Source organism: Pyxicephalus adspersus, chromosome 7 (genome assembly GCF_032062135.1).
Source record: "Pyxicephalus adspersus chromosome 7, UCB_Pads_2.0, whole genome shotgun sequence".
Taxonomy (NCBI): domain Eukaryota; kingdom Metazoa; phylum Chordata; class Amphibia; order Anura; family Pyxicephalidae; genus Pyxicephalus; species Pyxicephalus adspersus.
This window is the reverse complement of record NC_092864.1, coordinates 28,425,291-28,448,701: the sequence shown is the minus strand read 5'-3', so window position 1 is coordinate 28,448,701 and position 23,411 is coordinate 28,425,291.

Here is a 23,411-nt window from a genome sequence, read left to right as displayed (position 1 = left end):
TAATATATAATGAATCTAAGTTGAATGCCCTTGTTTAGGTAAGTTCCTAAACTTCCAATGATCCCTCATTTGGCAGGACTGTCTCTTGTCTGGAACCAAATCCCTTCATCCCCTTTCTTCTTTAGTCATCCCTCAGCTGATTCGTATCCCAGTGAGCATGTAAAGTGTAAACATAATATGAAAGCTTATTTTTTATGATATGTGCTATAATAATAACCCTGAATATGCAATAACAATCATTATGATTAAAGTAAATTAGTAACAATGTTTTACTTGTTGAATGCAAAGACATTTTAGGCTTCGTAAAAGGTTGATTTTATGGAGTCAGATGTACAGCTAATGATTTTGGCAGATAATTGTCAATTTTTAATAAGTGATGTGGCGAGGGCTGACAGCCAGTTGCAGATAATTAAGCCGGTAGCTCAGGGTGACGATCCTCCGCTCTGGTCACTCCCAGACAGTGTTAGCAAAAGTGAATAATTTCTGACAACTGACTTTATTAAATATACATGTAAAATGTGGGAGGGGTGTCCCCACAGTGCTCTTATCTGGCCTTTTATAGTTCTCCGAGTGTCAAGCTCACCTCATTAGCGTGGATAACTGACTGGCCATGTATCGTCCATCACAGTGCGTAAGGCTTCAATTAGATAACCCAGGTGGCTTAACTTTTTGACTTATTAGAATTCATAATATCGCCCTAAATTTGTAAGTTTGTAAGCTGCATAAATTGGTAATGTAAGCAGAGAAAGTCTGTTTGTTGAAAAAAGATAATCTACTGTGAGCCCCATCGGTCCAATCTGACCGTGAGTAATACTTGAACTTAGTTTAATATCCAAAGGACGGGTTATTGAAATTTTTACCCGCAGTGTTCAAATCACTGCAGGTAGAAATAGCTGGAGTGCATATACAGGTTTATCTGACATGGTCCAAGTCACTAATGACGGGCACGAGGTGTACTTGGTATACCTAATTTATTTTATTGTAATGTATGTGTTGAGAAACATAGCTGTAATGCAACAATAAGAACAAATATAACTTTCAGCAAATTCAACTTTGGCTTTAAAGCAGAAGTAAAGTTACACACTTTACAGGAAGGGTATTATTGCAGAAAGGGATAGACAACCCCCAGTGTTCCGAGGAGAATTGAGAATGTTGGCTAGCTCCAGTACATCCCAAAATGATGCTATGAACTCCTCCCTGTCTCTGCCTGCACACCTCCTGCCCTGAACTCCTCCCTGTCTCTGGCTGATGGTGAATTACTCATTTTATCTGAAAAGAACAATGCTTCAAAGATATAGTGTGTTACTGGCAGGATCACAAAGTGGAAATTAGAGGAAATAGTTTAACGAAGGTAGACTAAAATATCCAAGATCTAAGGCCGAGTAAGCTGCAGTATATTACATTTTCCTTCTTTGCTATAGAAAAACTTTATGTCTTTGGATTTCATAAAATGTACCCTATCTTTAGGAATAGATGTGACTTTTTGTGTATGTACAGACAAATAAAAGACCAGCTTGAAGAGTTGGTAGCTAAGACTGTCACGCACGGAAAGACAGGACCACTAGGGGGCGTATAGAGGAGCTGCGAGCCCTGAGAAGGGCCAAGGTGCAGAGACCAAGCCGTAACCAGGTTTTCTCTAGGGCCTCTGATGGCGAGGATGTTGCGCTGCTGGTTACTGCCAGGTTGGCAAGTACGGTACCAAATCAGGAGGATAGTCAAGGAAAGCCAGGGTCGAGACAGGCAGCAAGCAAGAGAGGTCAGGTCACACGCCAGGGGTCAATAGCCAGGGATCAAGGAGATAGACAGCAATGACACAGGGGCCACTGCGGGCACAGGGAACACAGGAGACACTGGAAACAGCAGGAGGCACATATGACTCAGGGATATCCACAGACAGAGGGGAACACTGGAAGTTGGACAATGAGGGGTTACCACAGGAGCTGGACACAGGAAACACTGGATAAAGCAGCAGGTGTACAGGAACTAGTTCACAGAACCAGGGAGCTTGACACTAGTAACTTGTTGCACGAGCACAAAATACAGTCTGTGAGCTGATCAAGAGGCTATTTTCTGATTGGCCAGCAGATTGGACAGGATTGATAAAGTTTGGAAACAGAGGCACACCCAGCAAAAGAACTGAAAGGATGCGCAGGAGAGTGAAGCCTGTGCTTTAGTGAGGAACAAGTAGGTGTGACAAAGACTATATAAAGAGTGGATCTGTCAGGGGAATGGACAGGTGAGTGAATAGGGGGTGGATCACACTTTATATTTTGGTATTGCACTAATATCAGGATGCATTGTGGTGCCATTCATTTTAAATTGGACACAAATCACACGAGGCACTGCAGTACATTACATTCTTTTGCATTACAGCATAGAAATACATGCAATACCAAGGCTGGAGAGAATATACTTTCATCAGTGAAGCTGGGTGATTCAGCAAACCTGGAATAGATCTGGTCCAGGGTTCAAAATATTTGGTAGCAAATTGCAAATGACTTTGAAGAAATCCATTACAGGTTTGCTGGATCACCCAGCTTCATTGATGAAAGTGCATCCTCTTCTTCTGGAGTGCTTTAATTGATCAGGCCCAATCTGTGCCTTGAAATTCACAGGAGCATGCACTATTTTAGATGTGTTGTAGCACACTTTAATAAATGGGCACTTTACCAAAATGCATTTAAAATGAACCTCACACCTCCTTTCACCCTTCAGAATATGTGAAGTAGGGGTCCCAGGAAGCAGCAGCGGAGTTTTGATATCAATCAATATCACTAGAAAAGAGAAATGGGTAGTTACATGCAGGGGAAAAAGTAAATAAAATAAACCCAAAATAAAAAGTAAATATATATTTATTAGGAAAGAGGATGGGGTTAGATTTCTATAAGCAATACTATAAATTCAGTTCTAACTCTACTTAAAAAAGCAGGCATGTTAAGTAGAAAACTGGTCCAAAAACGTGATAACTTTGAATGATAACTTTACAAAATGTTTGAAAAAGAAAGGAGAGGAATCTTCTTTTTTTAATAAAGGCGAACAATGTTTTACTCTATCATTTCTTTTTAAGGCCTATTTGTATAAAATGCAGGAAATATTTTATTTAGGTTTTAATACAATAGAACCTGTTATAAGTCGTCCTTATAATTTATTCAGTGTATCTGCCGCATTGTCTGTCTGTTTGAAGCGTGTCACTGCATACAACCTTATCTGGCACACAGCAAAGTGTCTTCGGAATTAGTTTTCCAATGTCGCCCTGTATGCCAAGTCTGCATATCTGACTGTTTAAATGCAAAAGCGTCTTCCCTCTGGAGATAACTTCCATTTCAAACAGCGGCAACCCTCCCAAACTTGTCTGCGATCAGTTATTACGTTCAGAAAAAAAAATCATGTGCAGTGTCACCCGGATGGTGAAAATGATCTACATACTAGGCTGAACATCTGGAATCTATTTCTATATTACTTCAGTCACCATCTATACATAAAATATTTAAAGGGAGCTGTCAGTATGAAATTGTGGGAGCTTTACAAGGAAAGTGGAAATTTTAGTGGAGTTTATTAGCTTTTAATGCTTTAAAAGGGATTATGACTCTTTGGCATTACCAGCTATTGGCCCATTAGACGGAGACATTTGGTTAGTAGGGCCATATATTGGCATCAACAACATATGATCATGAATCTATCCTGCATTGTATTAATAAGTCAGGCTGGTGGTGGAGATTTATAGTTTTGAGGGTGTTTTCCTAGCACAGTCTGATTCCTTTTTAGCAAATAAGCTAAACTAAATTTAACAGCTAGTGTTGGTCGAATAGCTCAGTGTTCGATTCGGCAGCTATTCAATCAAATAACCCAATATTTTTTGGGTATTCGAACACCATTAAATGGAAATTCGGGTTATTTTCGTGTAGAACTGCAAGAGCAATCAGCACCGCTCCCCTGATTGCTTTTGCAGCCCTAGAGTAACTGTAGTATGTGTTCTTTGATAGAGATTCTCTATCCAAGAACACAGTGTGACTCCACGGCCCGTGAAACTGACAGCAGGATTCCCACGGCTGTGCTCAGAATGAATGCAGCTGTGGGAATCATCCTGTCAATGTGGGATAGCCTGAATAAAATTAAAAGTTAGTTACACAAATCACACACATTCAATAAATTACTTTAACATTAAAGACTTTTTACACATATTTTTATTTTAGCGAAGTCCAAACGCGTGTTTTTCGGGTCGGGTCTATATGAACTATAACAGGGATATTCGGGTCGAATATAAGGACAACCTGAATTCGAACACCAACACTAGTCACAGCCTTCCTTAGTAATATGTCCATGTCCATCCCTTTATAGCCTCAATGTATGGCCCCATCTTCTGATGGCTAATTCCAGCAGGATAATGGACCATGTCACAAAGCTCAAATCATCTCAAACTGGTTTCTTAAATATTACAACGGGTTTAATGGCCTCGGAGGCCAATAGATTTCCATCCAATAGAACACTTATTAGATGTGGTGGACAGCAGATTTCCATCATGGATTTGAAGGGTACAAATCTGGAAGCACTATGTGATGGTATTGTGGGGTAATGTGGACCAAAATCCTTGAGGAATGTTACCAGCACCATGTTGAATCTATGCCACGAAGAATGATAGAAGTTCCTGCAAAAATGGATCCAACCCAATATTTGCAAAGTTTACTTCCAGCAGTTATGCTCACCAGCTCTTCAAGATGTCGGCAGGGGCCCTTTTTATCTTCACATATAATTAAAATTAAATATAAAACTGATGATTCCCAATTGTTTGTGTGATATTGAAATGTCTACAACTAAAAAAGTGGTTTTGGGTGTTTTGTCATGCAGCACTGTCTATGGGTACAAGAAGTAAAGGATGTAGAGCTGCCTTTTACTCTACCAATAGATAAAGCAAGCAATCAATTCTTGCATGTTGAGAGGACGCTACATGTACTATTTTATTTTACTTAATTAAGAGTTCTGTTTTAAGCTTTAATCCATGCCCTACCCTAGGCTAGATGATATTGTTAATTCAGCAGGAAGCATTTACTCGGAGTGTCCCCTACAGTCCACACTATTTTTTAACTATTATAAATGCTCATAGAGTTCAAGAAGAGTTAGAGTAGAGGAAACCCCCCAAAAGCTCTATATACTCCAGGAAATTACCAAAAAAAGACTAATTAAGTCCAAAAACACCCAAAAATATCTGGGATATTTACAGGAATTTTTGAGCATTTTTTAGGTTTTATTGCGTGTTTTTGGGTGTTTATGGACATTTTCCAAGCCTTGCAGGATGTATTTTCCTTGCAGCCCATCAAGAAAACACTCTGGTGTGGACTGGACTATTGGAATTAACAGGAATTGTAAATATAGACATTTAAACGCTTAGTTCAAACACCGGGGAAAAGGCCCATGTAGATTTAGTATTAGGGTATAATCAGACTTGCGGAATTTTACCATAGTGGTGACCTCCTTAGGGGTGCCTCTTGCAAGCAGCTGCAAAGGTCTGTATGTGCAGCAGTTGCTTCATGCAGTGTCCAAAAACACATGACTATGCTGCCACTTACTACTACCATCTATCAAATAAAGCATAATAAACAGTTATATATTTAGTCCAATGCAAAACTACTAAAAACCACTTGCAAATGCCGAGCCGAACATGGTCTTAGATTGCAACATTGTGACCTTGTATCAAGTGACTTGACCTAATGCTAGGTTCATTATATCATAAAGCTACACAAAAGTCCTGTTGGGAATAGTTGTCTCTTAAACCTCCTTTGTGTCAACTAATAAACTAAATATTACTTTTATGTAAAACTACCAAGAAACATTGTAGATTGGATTCAGCCCTGAGTTCAATGTAAAATTCTGACAATACCAATCAGGAATCCACACAAGATAAAAAGACGCCAAGAGAAATGAATGCATAGGGGTCCCAGCAGAAGTCCAGATCTTATTAAAATTTCAGGATACGCTTAATCTTGCCTTGACAAATCACATTGTGGACGCTTGTAATTACAGCTAGATAACATTAATCTAAAATCCCTGCTGGACCAAGCATTTAAAAGATGTCACATCTAATAGATTGAACCCTGTGTGATTTAAAGTGAAACTGTCAGCAATGAGGAATATGCAATGGCTGATATTTTAGACTGTAAGCTCCTTGGGACAGGGTCCTATCTGCCCGCCATATAAATGATTGTGTCTGTCTGTCATTTGCAACCCCTATTTAATGTACAGCGCTGTGTAATATGTTGACACTATATGAATATAGTTTATTAATAATAATTTTAATAATTGTAAAGGTTTAAGCTCCTGAATTGTGGTATTTTATGACAAGGTAAGTCACTATCTCTCCGCAGTTATACACTTATGGTACTTGGAGCTCCTGCTAAGCATGCTTGTTCTGGCTTCCTGGCACCAAATTTTCAGCATTCAAGCCACTTCCTAGGAGTCTTGGATATATGGACAGATCTCCTGCTAACCTGCAATCCCAGCCTTAACTCTAGAGATGTTGTTGCAATTATCTCTTTTTGCCACAAGATATCTTCAGTCCTAAATTGTACCTAAAATCAGAGAATCAAATTTAAATAGTCACTATATGTAGGTTGTCCTTGTAGTTGGAATGTAAACATATCTTTATTTTATCTATCAATAGTTCTTCTCAGCACATTATCTTATAGATTCTTGTTTGTCAGCTGACAGTAATGAACCTGCTTCCCTCTCTTCTGTGTCATTCATTACCTCCATGGATTACTCCCTATTCAGAGCTAACAAGGAGCCAGTGTACAGTATATAGTTAATTCTTTTTTTTTTGCCTATGTAGGTTCAGAGCTTCTGTGAGGGAGACAGATATGCAAACTTCAGGTTTGATTTATTGGCTAACTGATAACTAGTGTTATTTAACCAAGAAAAATGAAGATATCCTGTTAGTGCAGAGCGTCTAGCCATCAGAAAGAGCCCCGCCATGACACCATGGGCCTGCTTTATTGAAGCTCTGCAAGTCTGGGGAAGATAGACTATCATGGGAGATCCAGGTAATCCAACAAAGCTGTAACAAAATTGGACCAGGATTTAAAGCGTTTGCAAAAAGAACATATTATTTTTAAGACATACATTCCATGTTTTCTGAATCACCCAGCTTGATCCAATATAGTCTACCTTCTCCAGTCTTGGAAAGGCTTAATAAATTGGGCTTCATGTATTCTCACTGTAATGGGAACCACTGACACCATCACATCAGTGCTACTTTTTGTATCATTCAGAGTCACCCAGCTAGAGAAAGAGAGGAAAAAGAAGAGAACTGTATGTTTTATAAACCCTCAACCAAAATCCAATAGTGTTAAGTCATTTATAAGTTTATATGCTCTTCCTTCTCTTATAAATCAGTCTCCTTATTTCTGTTTGTATGGTAGCTTTGGCTCCATGCAGGGTCCTTTTAAGCACTGCCATTTCCATCTTCACAAATGCACTCCAACCCTGCTGCATCCCCTAAAGGTGCCAGGTGATAATAAACATAGGTATCTAAGTCACTCCCCTAGTTCTCAGAGAATCGATTGGAGACCGCAAAACCAGCTCATCATATTTAAGGGTACATTGCCTTTTTATGATGTCCACAGTGTATGCGCTCCATTATGGCACTGGCACTTACTACAAAAGAACAGGAATCTTTTTAGTTACTTTTGTTTTGTTGAACTTTTATCAGTGATTTTTTTCTATTGTTTTTTTTAGGAAAAATACAATGCAGATTGGTTTTATGAATACTGAGTGTAAAAAAAAGGTAAAAAAAAATAAATAAAAAACAAAGGAGAAAAAGTGGACCATTTACTAAAATGTAGTAACACCCTCTTGCAACACTTGGGATTTTGAGCTTTCCCAAGATCTCTCTGTGAGGCCCTTGAAGTCAATGACAGGCAGCAGCCAAAACCAAAAAACAAAACCTGTGAATTAGTCAAAAGTCAAAAGAAGCAATCAAAAGGACTTCTATAGATTTCTCAATCAAATTCTGGTAATTTGGGAGAGTATACAGTAAGCCCTGGAGCCATGTAAATACACAAGCTAGCACTAATTGATAAAATAAATATATGTGAGAGTTTACAGATTCATCCCTGCTGCCATGTGTCATCATAGTCAACACCCAGTGTTACCTCCTATCCCGACTCCAACACACTTGACCCCAATCCATATATCTGGATTCCCAATGGAAAAAAATGTATTCTAAATATTAACCTGATTAACGTATTTGTTTTCTGCAATGAAGCACCTGTCAGTCTTGTACACCTGTAAAGAGTACCTGTATATCTATTACTTTGGCGACACCTATCTGCTAAAAATTGGTATTACAGGCACTTGTATAAACAAGGAGGATTTGGTCCAAAAGTGCACTTAAATCGCGTTCATCTGAACCATTACAAATAAATGATGGGACGAATCAGAATCCCAATTCACCTGTTCTGTCTCTGCTGAATTTACCATTTATTGTGTACTAAATTACCAACACCCCGCACTGCCAGGAATCAGTTGCACTTAAAATTCTAATCCCTGTAGGAACAGATTGTTTTCTAGTAAACATTCTTAACACTAAATAGAATTTCGTTTGATTGTTATTTACCATCAATTAATCGTTCTATGATATTGTTCTTGGAATGACAGACGACACAAAGCCAGCTGGACAAACATCTGCTCGTTTTACGATGGCAATGCTAAGAAAAAAGCAATATATCTCTTTTTTTTCCTAGAACATCTGGGATCACCGTTCATTGACTGTATTCAATCCTAAGCAGATGACCCCCATCTTTTAGTTGCTGATTCTCAGTTGTACTGATACAGTGCTCCCTATTGGGAGGTAACATGTACGTTACATCCAAATAAGCCGCTATATTAGTCTGTATTGACTGGTCTGACATATTCCTCACACTCTACAAAGGATATTTCCATCAGGTGCTTTGATGATCATTTAAAAGGAAAAAAAAACATGCTCAAAGTATAAGCAATACAGAACTAAAAATAAGCTCCGATTGAATTGCCTATAGTGTATTGTTACGTGCAATGCTCCTTAATAATTCCAAAACATTTTTTGGATAAAAACAACTCTATAATACATGTTTATATTACAGAAACTGCTCTATAACAGGGTGGTTGTAGGAATTCAGCTGTCCTCAAAATACCACCCGCTATTCGCTATTTACTGGCCCCTGGTTTAAAAATTCCCCAAAAGACCTTCTCCATGATCTCAGTGATCCCTTTCTGATGGAGACTTGGAGAAGCAGCACAATGCAATGGTAAATGGCTGTTGAATGCTGGTGATGAGGGGAAGTACCCAACCATAGGGCTTTTTACCTTCTACTGACACCAACCAATGGCACTCTTTATTTCCCAATGCCACTAACAAGGAGGTACTCATTCTCCTACTGATGGCATTGGAAGGACACCATTTCTTCAACTGGCACAACAATGATATATTATTTTTCAATAACAATGTGCAACTGCTGTATTTCCCTCACTGACATCTATAATGGAACACTGATATTCCTGATGATGCCATCAATGAGGCCATTGATCGTTTCACTTGACATACATAAACGGGGCGCTATGACTTCCACTCTCAATAAAGAGGTATCATTTCTATCACTAGCATTAAAGCGGAACAAAAGCTCCACTTTTACAAATGATTGATCAAGTAGGTCATTATTGCAGAAAGGGACAGGTGATGTTCCTTCTGCAATAATGTTCCTTGCCTACCTGATCATTTGGGGTTTCTGGTGACAAAGCTGGCAATCCAAGCTTCCCATGCGTGTGCCGGCGGAAGAATGAAATTCTGAGTGCCTGTGCGAGAGTTATGTCATCCCGCCACGGCCAATCAAAGTGCCAGAATATTGCCTTTGGGAAGAAGATGATAAGGACGATGGCGGCGCCCTGGATGGAACAATGGAACTCAGGTGGGGCCCGCGGCTTTAGTTCAACTTTATTGATTAAACTGCAAACTCTCCCACTGATTACAAATATGGAGTGTAAAATTCTCACACTAATCATAGAGCTTTTCTTCTTACTGATTCAATTGATGGTAGGGTGTTCCTCCCACTGACATCAATGCTGGGGTGCTAATCCACTGAAACCAATATTGGAGCACTATTTCCCCCACTAACACCTACAATGAGCCACTATTCCTTCAACTGACACTAATGATGGGGTAATATTTTTCCAGCCAACCTGAGACATGAGGAATCTCCTGCTTTTGAGAGATTTAACTATTAGCAGACTCATTATTACTCTAGACCAGAGTTTTAAAACCAGAGTTCGGAAGAACCTCAGGGTTTCTCCAGAGGTTGCTTCGGGTTCCTTAAGCAATGAGCAGTTTGTGCCTCTTAAGTCAGTTTGACTAACACCAATGATCTTTTTAGGTATCTGTAAGGGTGACATTTTTCTCAATGGCCAACAATATAAAAGTGATTCTTCCCACTGACCCACACACTAATGTACTGAGCTGTGGATATAGTAATTATAGCCAGGGTTATATGTAGACCTTATTTTATTTTAGGGGTCACTGCATGTTAAAAATAATGATAAAGGCTGCTAGAGCTTTATATGGGATTTTTATAATTCAATCCTGCAACTTAAAATCGATGGTAATTATTGCTATAATTAGCAATTAAGTTCCATAGAATAGGGGTTTTGGATGGGGAAAATGGGCTCATTTTGCATTTTGGTGTAAAGGCCACTTGTAGCTTTGGAGTTTTCTTGTATGCAGGAGATATTGTGGATGGTAAAGTGTAGTATAAAAGTGTAGTTTTCCTCACAGATTCTTTACAACTTTTACATCTTTCAGAAACTTGCAAAAAAAAAAAATGGTGCCTGGTAAGGACACAGCCTATATAATTTGTAAATGATGTCCACAGAGGATTGATTATACCTGTCCGCCTTTAATGAAAATGAAAGATTTAAGAACTGCTCCTTTTATAATTACAAAGTCAACTCAAATTAAAATAAGTAAAAGCGTCCCGAATCCCTCCTCCGAGACTTCACCTCGTCCCCTTCCAAGGTCAGTGCTGCCGACAGAACCTGGGGACACAGACTAATTGTAATGTCAAGGCTCCACTTCAAGCAGTGAAAATAAAATATTAACCTATGGTCTTTTGGCAAAAGCCAGACAAAAAACCCAAGTGTGCATGAAATTGTGTCATTAACCCCCCAGCCGATGCTGGCTCCATCCAAATGTCAGATCATTAACTCTTATATGGCTGGAGCAAGGGTTAAAAGAACATTTGAATATCCTGACACATTGCCACTGAGATTTATAATTAAACTCCAGCTGCTGATCACATAGATGTCATTGGAGACCTCGGAAATGGTTCATCCAAGGACACCTGTCACCTATTGCTTGTATCAATGTTTGACAGGGAGCAAAACCATTATTATTCTCTTCTTGTTCTATGCAGCATGGTGGTGATGTGTACTATCAGAATCATCATGGAATGGATGTACATATGCAAAACCAAAATATAGATATACCCCAGGACACAATACAGCTAATAATCCAAAAACACCTAAACAGAAAGAACTAAAAAAGAGAGCAAGAATGCATTCCTCGGGGGCAGGCCTGTCATCCTCAGAGGAGTGGCTGCCTCATTAATCCATAAACACGTACAAGAAATAGAAAGGGGCAATTCATTCTTTGGTTCCATTTTCTGACAATTGCATCACCACTGAGTATTGTAGTTCAGTGGAGGTCAGGACCACGGTTTGGTTGGGGACATGTGCATCCAACTTGTCTTTAAAGGTTAGAGAGCTGAAATAGGTCGGATTTACCAGAAAACTATTTTCCTCCATGGCACCTTTATATTTATATATATATATATATATATATATATATATATATATATATTATTATTTATAGATGTGTGAAGAGGTCCCTTTTTCCCACCTACACATCCTCTGAAAGTTTTCCTGGCTGACCTTTAGTGTGGAGAGAAACCCTGCACATGGAACATAGCCACCAGAAACGTATAAATAATAATGAATACACCTAATAATGTGTCCAAATGTCCTATTTTATCAAGGAACACCCCCCAAAAGTGTTTTTATTCATTAAAACAAACCTTTCAGTAAATCTATGTGAATGCATTTCCTAATTTTCCCCTATCCCAGTGATCAGACTGCAATATTGAAACTTTGTAACAAGTCACAATGTTCACATCTTTTCAGGATTGGTTATGTATCTATTTTACCAAAACCTAAATAAACATAAAAGGACTAGAAAGGCGAAAAAAGTTTGTGGGACTGTTGGTAAATCAGACAGCAGGCAATACTCCTATTGGTTAAACCTTTGACAACCACCAGCCAATGAGAAATCTGTATGCTGTGTACAATATCTATCTACTTACTGATTTTTTATTTTTTTAATATTTTTATCTGATTGGCAGCCAGGTTCAACGAACTTTGGGTGAATTGCAACCTTATTCAACTCTTGTTATTGGATGACAATGATAAGCAAAGCTTCAGTAAACTGAATTGTTAACATCTGAATCAAGAACTCTGAACTCAGAGAAAAAAATAAAAGAACCAATTAACCATATAAATTCTGTCTGGTTTATATATATGAAGAATACACAAAAATAGATTGATAATTTATTCCTGAAGAAGCAGGTCTTGCAAAACATATTGAAATAAAGAAAGACACATGTAAAGTACGCCTTATGATGCATTTATACATGTATACTTTAGTATTTAAATATATTATTGTTTTATTTATGTTTTTTGTGAATGTCTATTAATGAAAGAGGCCTTAAAAATTCATAACAATGCTTGTTTTTATGTTTTGTATTCTTGGTGATATTGGATGTGGTACCATACCTTTACCAGTTCCATTTGCTAATTTATATGATTGAATATGAAGTTGGGAGGCTCCAAGTTCCTCAGTTTCTTCTGTTTCCTCTTCCTCAGCGATCAGACTGCAACCTTAAAACTTCACAACCAAACAGAAGAAAGAAAATGGGACTTTCAAGGCACTAGATATTTCAATACAGTGCAGAACATAACAAATCAAATACAAAATTTTAAACATAATGTACAATTCATTCATATAATATATTTAAAAACAGAATAACATCATTTAGATGAATGGATCTCAATCAGGAATTTAACACGTTTCGTGGAGGGACAAAACCTCTGTAGGTGATTTTTCGTCTCCTTTGAGGTGGCTTGCTCACCTTGCTGCTTTTCTGTTCTGTTTTGCGATGTCTGATTTATTACTTGCTTTTAATGAAAAATTCCATTTAAATATGACATACAAAATGAAAGGTTCTCTTTATTTCCACCAATCTTTTACAAGCAGCTGTATTTATCCCAATTTACATAATTATTGCAGATCATTACCATTCAGTAAATGGCCATCAGTGATCAATAAAGCCCTCCAGCAGTTGGGTGTCAAATGCCCGAGGAGGTTATACAACATTACAAGGAATCAGTTGGAGTTTTTCTTCGACCATCTTGGTAACAATGTATCAATGTTCCTCAGTCCATTGAGTCTGATCTTTTCCCCGGATTCTATCACACAGCCCACTTACCTGCCTGGTCCGAGCACTGACACCCCATCCATCAGTGTGGTCACAGCTGCTGGAAATCATTGTCCTTCTTATCAAGCAAGTTCTCTCCTTGTCTTTGTATATTGACTTTATCTCATAGTTTGGCAAATCTGTCTGCGGTATTTCATATCTCTTTGTTTGTGGAAACCTGGATCAAAGTCACTGACTTGTCTGATGGATTGACTTAGAAGTTTTGCTAATGGGTATAACCGGATAAAATCTGACGTAAAAATTCAAGTTTTTTAGGGTTTTACCACATTTTTTTTAATTCAATAAATTTTCTAGGTAATTTCAAAGCAATTGGGCTCTACAACTTTTGCAAGTGTTGTGGGTTTGTAGGAACATGACCCAACAGAAAAAATAAATAAAACCGTCACTTTTCTGTAAATAAAATTTAAAATATAATTGGTAAAATCAATTTTTCAAAACCCAAAACAGTTCCTATTTATTGGGGGTGACTGAGTTTCTGAAGACTCATCAGTGACTTATTCATACATTGAATGATAAATGATACATGAGTCAATTATGGATCTTGCCAATGGTGCCTACCTAGCCCACTATTGCTACTCTGCTTTTACCATTTTGCTGACCTTGGCCTGTATGTAAACCATACATGCCTACTGCCAGTACTGACCTGCCCTTGCTGTGGTCTCCCTCTCCTGCCTGTTGGACATTACCTGTCTCCACACCAAAGCCTCCCCTACCTACCTTCTAAGATAGGGTGTCCTTTGCTGCAAAAGGCCCAGTGGCCACTAAGGTTACCCACCCCTCAAACCTTGCCAGGTGCTTTGGTAAAGTGCTGCTTAGATTCTGCACCTCAGATGATCCCATACTAGCTGCCTATTGCCAATTTAAACAAATGTGAATTTGAACATTTGCACGTTGTTTTTTTCATGACCAGCCAAGCTCCAAGCTTGAAATAGTATGCTCTATCAATATTATAAAACAAACCAATTAATACAGTTTTTCTGGCATTCCACACATATTTAAAGGGTCTGTATCCTGTTACCTTTTTCCCTCAGCTGCATTCCCTTACTCCAAAATACTATAGGTGGTGTTATTTGAGTCGATTTGTTAATAAACAAAGGTGTCACATTTAAAGGAATCTTACCATTTGACTTGGGGAAAAAATTGACATCCATAAATGTCAATACAAAAAGAAAAATTTCAAAAATTAAAAACTTTTTTATAAAATCAGAATAAAAGCAAAATAACAAAAATTTGTTATTTTAGCCATCCCTACTTGCTGCATGAAAGTTCTCGCAATAAGAACAGATTTGCAGCCGTACCAGACAGACTGAATAATGTACAGAAAGTCCCCGAGTTAAGGACATTTGAGCAGGGCTTCCCTGCTCGCTCGTGTGCAGGACGGAAGCTTGATGGGGGGGGGGGGGGGGGGTCATTAAAGGATTACCTCTTGTATTCCTTTAATGACCAAGAGAAACTCTGCAGTTGTTTCTTTTTGCATATCAAAGCACAGCTTGCTCCAGAAATTAATGAATGTCTAGGCTCCATAAAGTTTTTTTTTGCTTTGTTTTTTTGCTTTCTTTGTGATTAGCTCACAGTAAGGAATTTATACAGTAACTGACACCATGCTGCCTGATAATATGTGGAGAAAAACATCTGTCCTAATTGCATTTATTAAAATATTTGTACCTGTTTTGACTTACATACAAATTCAACTTAAGAACAAACCTACAGACCCTATCTCGTATGTAACCCGGGGACTATCTGTATATAAAATAAAATATGTGATTACGTGTTACTCCAGATAAATTCAATTTACAGAGAATTCTAATTGTATATTTCCCTGAGTGCCTATTTCAAGTCATTAAATTTACCTGAGAGTAATTTTTGTGATTTTACATTGGTTCCTTTTGATATCTTATAATTATACTTCCCTTATAATAGGTGATCAGTCAGTATGTCAAATGACACACTTGGCATTTGTATTGAACGGCATGCATTTAAGTGATACTATAGGCTGTGCCTCTGCCACTTCACTTTATTCTTCTCTTTCTCAATCTTCCTGTATCGTTGGTGTTCAAATTCGGGTTGTCCTTATATTCGACCCGAATATGGCTGTTCGAATTCGGATAGACCCGACCTGTTAAACACGGAATTCAACTAAAAAAATGTGTTAAAAAAAAGAGGCTTTAATGTTGTCGGCTCCGCTCCTCTGATTGCTCTTGCAACCCTAGCAGAACTGTATGTGACTCCACGGCCCGTGACACCGACAGGATGATTCCTCTACCAAAAACATCATTGGTGTCACTTATACTGACCTGAGAGTCACAAACTGCTTATTGTTTAAGGAACCCCTAGAAACCTCTGGAGGAACCCTGATCGAGAAACACTGGTATAGATCCCCATCCCTGCCCTAATTGCAACGTAATATACTTCTATATCTATAACATATACTAAATAAGTATTTAAAGTGCACATTTGCCCACACAATGAATATTAAAATGTTTTAATGGGCAGCAAAAGGGCTTTCTAAAGGGACCTCAACAACTTCTGTAGCTGAATGAACTGTGGAGGAAATTCAATGATAAACCCTAGAACTAATAAATCTGTTTTAATCAAATCCCAATTCGGGTAGTTTATAATAGTATACCTCAAAGCAAAGAGAAAACAAATAAACAATATTTAAAATAAAGAGCCCTGGTTTCACTTTTGAATTTTTTTCTGAAGTTGTAGCTATTCCAACACAAGATTCCACCAGCCTTAGGTTTGAATAATGATCAGAACCCTTCACTTTGTATACTATAGTATTTAGGAGAAGAGAATGATGAGGATGTGATCATGTGAAACTAGAAGAGGATCAATCCGGACCACAGAGGAGGTTTATTTCCTGTGCGATTATTATCAGACCTACAGTGGCAGTAATGACTTTTCCCACTCTGCTGAGGACTGGGGATCAATGGGGACCAGTTGGCATGAGCACATTTGCAGTAATTGATTAGTGGTTCCCCCCACCCAGAAATAGTGCTGCCAATAAATCACAACGGCAGATTTGGGTTAGTGGTTTGGTTTTGCTTTAAAGAACTATACCAAAGACTGGGGATCAATGGGGACTGGTTGGCATATCCACATTTACACTGACCAATTCCCCACAACCTAAATTGGTGTTGTCAATGAATCTCAATGGAATATTTTGCTTAGTATAGGTTTGCCAAAGACTGGGGACGACTGGGGACACATTTGTGGCACAAGATTAGCGGTTCCCCACACTGAGAAATGGTGCTGCTAATGAATATAAATGGCATATTCTGGTTAGTATATTTTGCTCTACAAGACTTTGCAGAAAACTGGAGATCAATAGGGACTGATTGGTATGAGCACATAGGTAGCTCTAGATTAGTGGTCCCCCACAACCAGAAATGGTATAAAATATAATTAAATAAAATATATCTCAATGACAATGAAGGATACTGATGATAATTTCCATATTATAACCCAAGATTTAAAAGTTGGAAAGTTCCACATTGCTTTCCTGGCCAATTTATTAATACCAGTCCCTGAAATAAAAATAATAGAACAGGGACATTGCTATCTGTCTGCATATGCTCTAGTTTGGCCTCTTGGTGTTCCCATTTACCCTTACCACCAACATACAATCATGACATAATCTTCTTTTTATTAAAATATGAAGAAATGTCATAAGATCACAAATGCTCCAATCATCTTTTAAGGGCTTGTGCAAAAGAGGTGAGGCGCCCGCAAACCAGAGGACCAAGGAAAAATAAGAATAACATATTTATTCTATGGATTGCTTTGTGTTGGTCTTCTTAACCTATACGGGGGGAGGATTGTAAACGTGTGCACTGGGAAATGTTCAAGTTTTATTAGGGATAGAAATATAACAAATATAAGATGTACAGGCTGGAACGATGGTACCGAAAATCCTAATCAATAAATGTACATTTACATCATGTCCTATAATGTCTTGTTTTGCTTACTTTTCTATCTTCACTCCCCCCCCCCATGTAAAGTCAATTGTCTGCATGTAACTTGACAAGAACAGCATATTGATCTGGCACTACTTGTGTTAGCTGGCTGTTACAGCATGTACATGTGCATTGGGTTGAAGCACATGAGCAGAACATGAGAAACACTTGAAGCTCTTGACCTTTCACAATCAGGGCATTGAGAGAGTTTGATGTGATTAAATTGCTTCCTCCTCTAGCAGAAGATGAGGCTTCCTGAGGGCCGACTGATGTTTGGAGCTTTGTTAAAGCCGCAGTGGCTGGGAAATTGAATTTCATAGCATGAAGATAAGACAGTTACCAAAAGATGGAAGGCTAGCACCCTGCAAAGTGAATGAAGTTACAGCAGAACTTCAGGCAAAGATCTGAAAAATATATAGAGGATATTCCCTTAAGAATATAGTAAAAACCTAAACAAACACATAAACAAAAAAAAGTTTTATCTGTAATGCTTTGTATCTGCCTGTCACTTGTGAACTTATTCCTGGGGTACCTGCTTTTTACTGTTCTTACTACTGGAAAATCTACATGCCATTGATATCTGTTGTTGTTGATACTATTTGCATGGTATTGGTTTTATCCGCCTGTCATTGATACTATCTGTCTGCCATTGGTATAATTTACCTGTCATTGGTACTAGCTATATGTCATTGGTACTAGCTGTATGTCATTGGTACTGGATGTATGTCATTGATACTGGATGTATGTCATTGGTACTAGCTGTATGTCATTGATACTATCTGTCTGCCATTGGTATAATTTCCCTTTCATTGGTACTAGCTGTATGTCATTGGTACTAGCTGTATGTCATTGGAACTGGATCTATGTCATTGATACTAGCTGTATGTCATTGGTACTATCTGCATGCCATTGATTTTTGCTTATTGTGGACATCTCATTTTTACATGCCTGGAGTTGTTAATATCTACGCATCTTTCGGAATGCAATCCAGTTTTTAATATGGGCAAACTTTGTCTGTCTCTATCAATGATTTCCACTAGTTGTATGGAGTACATGAGACATATATGTAGCAATGCATGGCTCCCAGTTATTTTCACTGCAGCTGTCATTCCCAGCCCCTGTAATCAGTCAGTTTACCCCTCCAATCTGTTACGATTGTACTTCCAGACTTTGACAGTAAAAGAGCAGTAATGTTATACGCCCATAATATGGAGGGCACTAAAAAAGCCACAGCACTGCTGGATGTGCACCATGGATATGTCTGTTGCTGCACTAGGCTTTATTATATTTCATTTTTTTTTTAATTAAATGAGGGCGGGGGTCCAGGATGTGCAGAAGTCACAGGGACAGGGAAGACACATTATTTCTCCAGAGCACAGACAGCAATAAAATGTATTTCATTTGACACAGCAGGAAGAAATAAGTCAACAATATAAACCAGGAAGAACTGTCTGTCACCTGCTGTAGCCATAATGATTCAGCAAAGGTCATCTCATGTCAATGGGTACCTTCAAGCAGAGTCTTCAGCCAGTAAAATCTTGCAATTTTTTTTGGAAATATTTCATTAAATAATACCTGGCAGTCCTGCCTGTAATATCAATATCTTGTCTAGACACATTCAGCATTATTACCTTTTCAGGTGTGCTCTTGTGCGTGTATGATCCATTTAACATTGATAGGAAGATGGCTTGAAGTAATGATATGCAGCTAGATGGAGTGCATATAGGCATATATATATATATATATATATATATATATATATATATACATATATATAGCTGAATTGCATTTTGTGTGCTAAATTTCTTTATATATATATTATATATAATATATATATACATATATATATATATTATATATATTATATACATAAAGAAATTTAACACACAAAATGCCATTCAGCTACAGTTTATATGTACTTTAGCCCCCCATGTGTTGTAGAATAGTTGGTGAATTCTGCAGCAGTTCCATCCATCACTGAGTGTCATTAGCTCATCCCTCAGATAGGGAATGCTGCTGCCTAGACTGGATTTTCCCAATCACTTTGCTGCCATCTAGTGGAAAAGTCCTGCAGCTTGTCTGATTCCAGATGTGAGCGAGGAGTTATCTGCAGGATGAATGTCTCAATTCCCTCCATAGGACACCGATGACATCTGCAGCTATTACCTATAACACCAGGCAGGCCGGAGCCAATTCTCTACAACTCCACGGGTGCCTTTCATCTGCTATATAATCCAAGAACTTTGTATAATTTGTCTTACTTTTTATGTCAAGCTAAACCAAAATGAGTAACTGTTTCATTGATTGTGAGAAAAGTAAAATCTTTCATCTTTCAGGCAAAAAAAAAAAAAAACAGTGCATGACCAGATCCCTTTTAATCAAAAATCATAATTTAAAATTCGATTAATTAAAATGTAAATTTTAATATGTTAAAGTAATATTTATTATTTTTCATACAGTATCTGCAGTTTTCAATAACATAATGCCTAGTGATCCTGCACTGAGGGTCCTTGTTTAGGAAGATTTATAAAGGGGCAGACTTGCCTGAAGAGTTTGCCACGAATAACAAAATTTTTGGTGCACAGACCATCATTTATTAAAGTGTTGATCAGCTGAAAAGATTGCCACTATTACACAATTGCCACTTTCACTGTGGATACTTCATAATTCACCAAAAAGCATTTAGGCCACAATAGAGGGAAGTAATGTTTGTTTTTTATTCATATGGGTATTTAAATTGGCTAATTTATTTATTTATGTTAATAAATCGGCTGCTTGGCAGCCATTTTAAGTCCAACCTGGAGTCTGTGTTTTTAATGGTTGGGATTATAGGGTTGGTAAGCCACGGTATGGGGGAGGAAAAGGTACAGGGGTTTTAAGATAATTGTCAAGAGGTGGTTGGTAAGTACTAACATGAGGGATAGAGGTTTCGAGCTATCCTGGTCAAGCCCTATTTAATGTACAGCGCTGCGTAATATGTTGGCGCTATATAAATCCTGTTTAATAATAATAATAATAAGCCATTCTGTTCACAGTCACCAGCTGCCTGTTGTAGTGTTAGGCTGGGCTGACCTGCTGTTAGTATGTTTATTATGAATTTACTGTTGCTGATTCTGCTTGTTTCTTGATCATGAGATTGTATGCTGCCTGGACTAAACTTTGCCTGTGACCCCTGGATACATTGGTGAACAGATTCCCTGTGTATGACCTCTGGCTCTGTTTTCTGGACTTGCCTCCACTGGACTCTCCAGTATTACATTATCTGTGGCCTCCTGATGTGCCCGGATGGCACAACTAGTCTCCCGAGGCACACTGGTGTCTAGTGAGCACTAACGCTGAACCATGGTCTAACATCACACAGTCAAAGAACTCTTAAAATTCTTTGTTATTCAACTTCCTTTTACAAGTGAATATATAGCATTTCCACTTTCTGCAGTCAAAACATTAAATTAAACAGGTAATCATTGCTGGAAGACTTTTCTTTGTCTTTGTGGTCAAAGGTTTGAACAGGGAGCAGAGAGTAATATGGTTTAACGTCAAGCAGCTGTCACTGATTGCTACTTCTGCCCTGATTAAGGTCCAAATTAAGAAGAATTTACCCATCGTATACTTGTAAAGTGCCAGAGGAAAATGCCCCCTTGCCCGCAAGACGAGTCTCATTGTCATGAGTTTGTAAATTGTCCATCTGCATGACTGTAGGTGCATGCAAAGTTTCTTCCAAAGTTTCTTCCTATCTAAATAGATATTCTCTAACCAATGTCCCCCATTGGCATTGTCGTAATTCCAGAAGTTGTGATATCTAAAGAGAGCTTGGAGGTATTGTTGAGTGACATAACAGAGGTTGAGATCTGGTTGTTTACTGAGCTGGAATAACACTAACTTTTAAATCTCTTAAACAGAGAAGCCGAGCAGGTGTCATGTCACTGGCGTTACAGCTGGAAAGTTGATTTCACAGCTCCATTCTGGTCTCTCCAAGCCTTGATCCCGGAGCAGCTAGCTGTGAAAAGGTGAATCAAGAACTGTGAATCAGACCCTTTCAGCTTTGTCATATCAAGAAATATGCATATTTCATCTGACCGCAGAGATGGCCCTGAGAGGGTGAGTAATGCATGACGCAGATCTGGGTAAGACATGAGATGTACTGTGGCAGATGTGATAAAGATATACAGCTCTGGGAGCTGCAGGTAGAGTGTACACTGTTCCTTGGAAACAAGGAAACACAATTAGGCTGCTGGTAATTGTACCATGTAATGGAGTCCCCACACTTTGAAAATTTAATGCTCTTTTGGCTGGAAAGTAACAAGAAAAAATCTATCTGCAAAGGGTACTGAAAATATCATGCAAAATAAAAATAGCATCGTATCCAAAAAGTGGGAAGAGATGGATCATAGGGAATGAGGACAAGACTAAAACCTTTGGTAGATAATGCTCTACAGGCATCTTAAGAAAAAAGTGGGATAGTGGACAACCTTTTATTGTCTCCAGCCCTTACAATACTCTAGGCTCTCTAACAACAGCCAAACAGATCAGCTGGTAGAGCTTACAGTATGTGCTGCTAGAAAGGCCCCTATTAAAGGGGTGCTGTTGGTTGGACTTCATGAGTTTGCTTTAATTACTAGTTTTCATTACTAGTTTGCTTTAAAAGTGTACCTGTGATCCAGGCTTTAGACATTTGAATCTGTACAATTCCCGGGTAATTAACCTGTACTGCCCGGTGGATCGTAGTGGAACTGAAGAGTTCATCTGCAGTTCATGTGACCGTGGGAACTTTGCGGTCACAGCTGTGACTGAAGGCGATCCCCGGGCACTAGAGGTTGAATGGGGGCAAGTTTCCCCATTCATCACATCTAGTGCCCTGTGTTCATAGATAGAGAAACTCTATCCAAGAACACATACTACTAGTACAGTGCGGCAACAGCAATCAGGATTGCTGTTGCAGCCTTGTAGTATGTGTTCCTGGGTAGAGTTTCTCTATCCAAGAACACAGGATGCCCTGTGTTCTTGGACAGAAAAAATCTATCCAAGAACACATACAACTGGTAAAGGGCTGCAGGAGCAATCTGATTGCTCTTGCAGCCCTTAATAGTGCCTAAAAATAACCATCTTTGACTTCAATGGTGTTCAAATTCAGCATTCGAACACCCGAACAATATTCCACTATTCGGTCGAAAAGCTGTCGAATTGAACATTGAGAAATTCAACCAACACTACTCCTTTGAGGGACAGTTAGTGACATGACTATGGACTTTGTACAGCACTGCGTAATATGATGGCGCTATATATATATAGTGTAATAATAATAATCATAATGAAGGTTACCAGTGGTACCTTCAGTGGTATAAAAAACAAAAAACAAAAAGGATCTCTACAGAGTCTTTTTTTTCTCCATGCAGAAAATAGAGCTTTGTAATTGAAGGTGATGTGACCTGTCAAATCCATGAAGGCCTTTGTTTTTAGGCACTTTCCATACTGGGATGACAATAGAGTAGTGTGTCTCAATTGTGTTCCTGTATGGTCATTTTGGTTTGTTTTGGGGACTACAGGAGGATAGGTTTTAACATGCAGAAATGGTCCACTGTTCATCGAAAAACCAGACTTGAGAAATGTAATGCAATCATAGCCAGTGTGCAAGTAAACAAAATGTAGCTGAAAAAAGACTACACAAATCAGCTGTTCTGAGTCATAACTCTTCGACAGGCTAACTGCCAGCACTTAACCAGGCACAATTCCCAAATCTGCTTTTGTGGTGTTCATTTATAGACAGGCCCCACTCAGCCTCAGAAGGTTGGTTGTGCTGCCCTAGCATTTGGTATGCAAGGAATCACGTCTAGGAGGACGAGGACTGGCAAAAGACCATTAAGCCCACTTGGGCAGACAATTACAA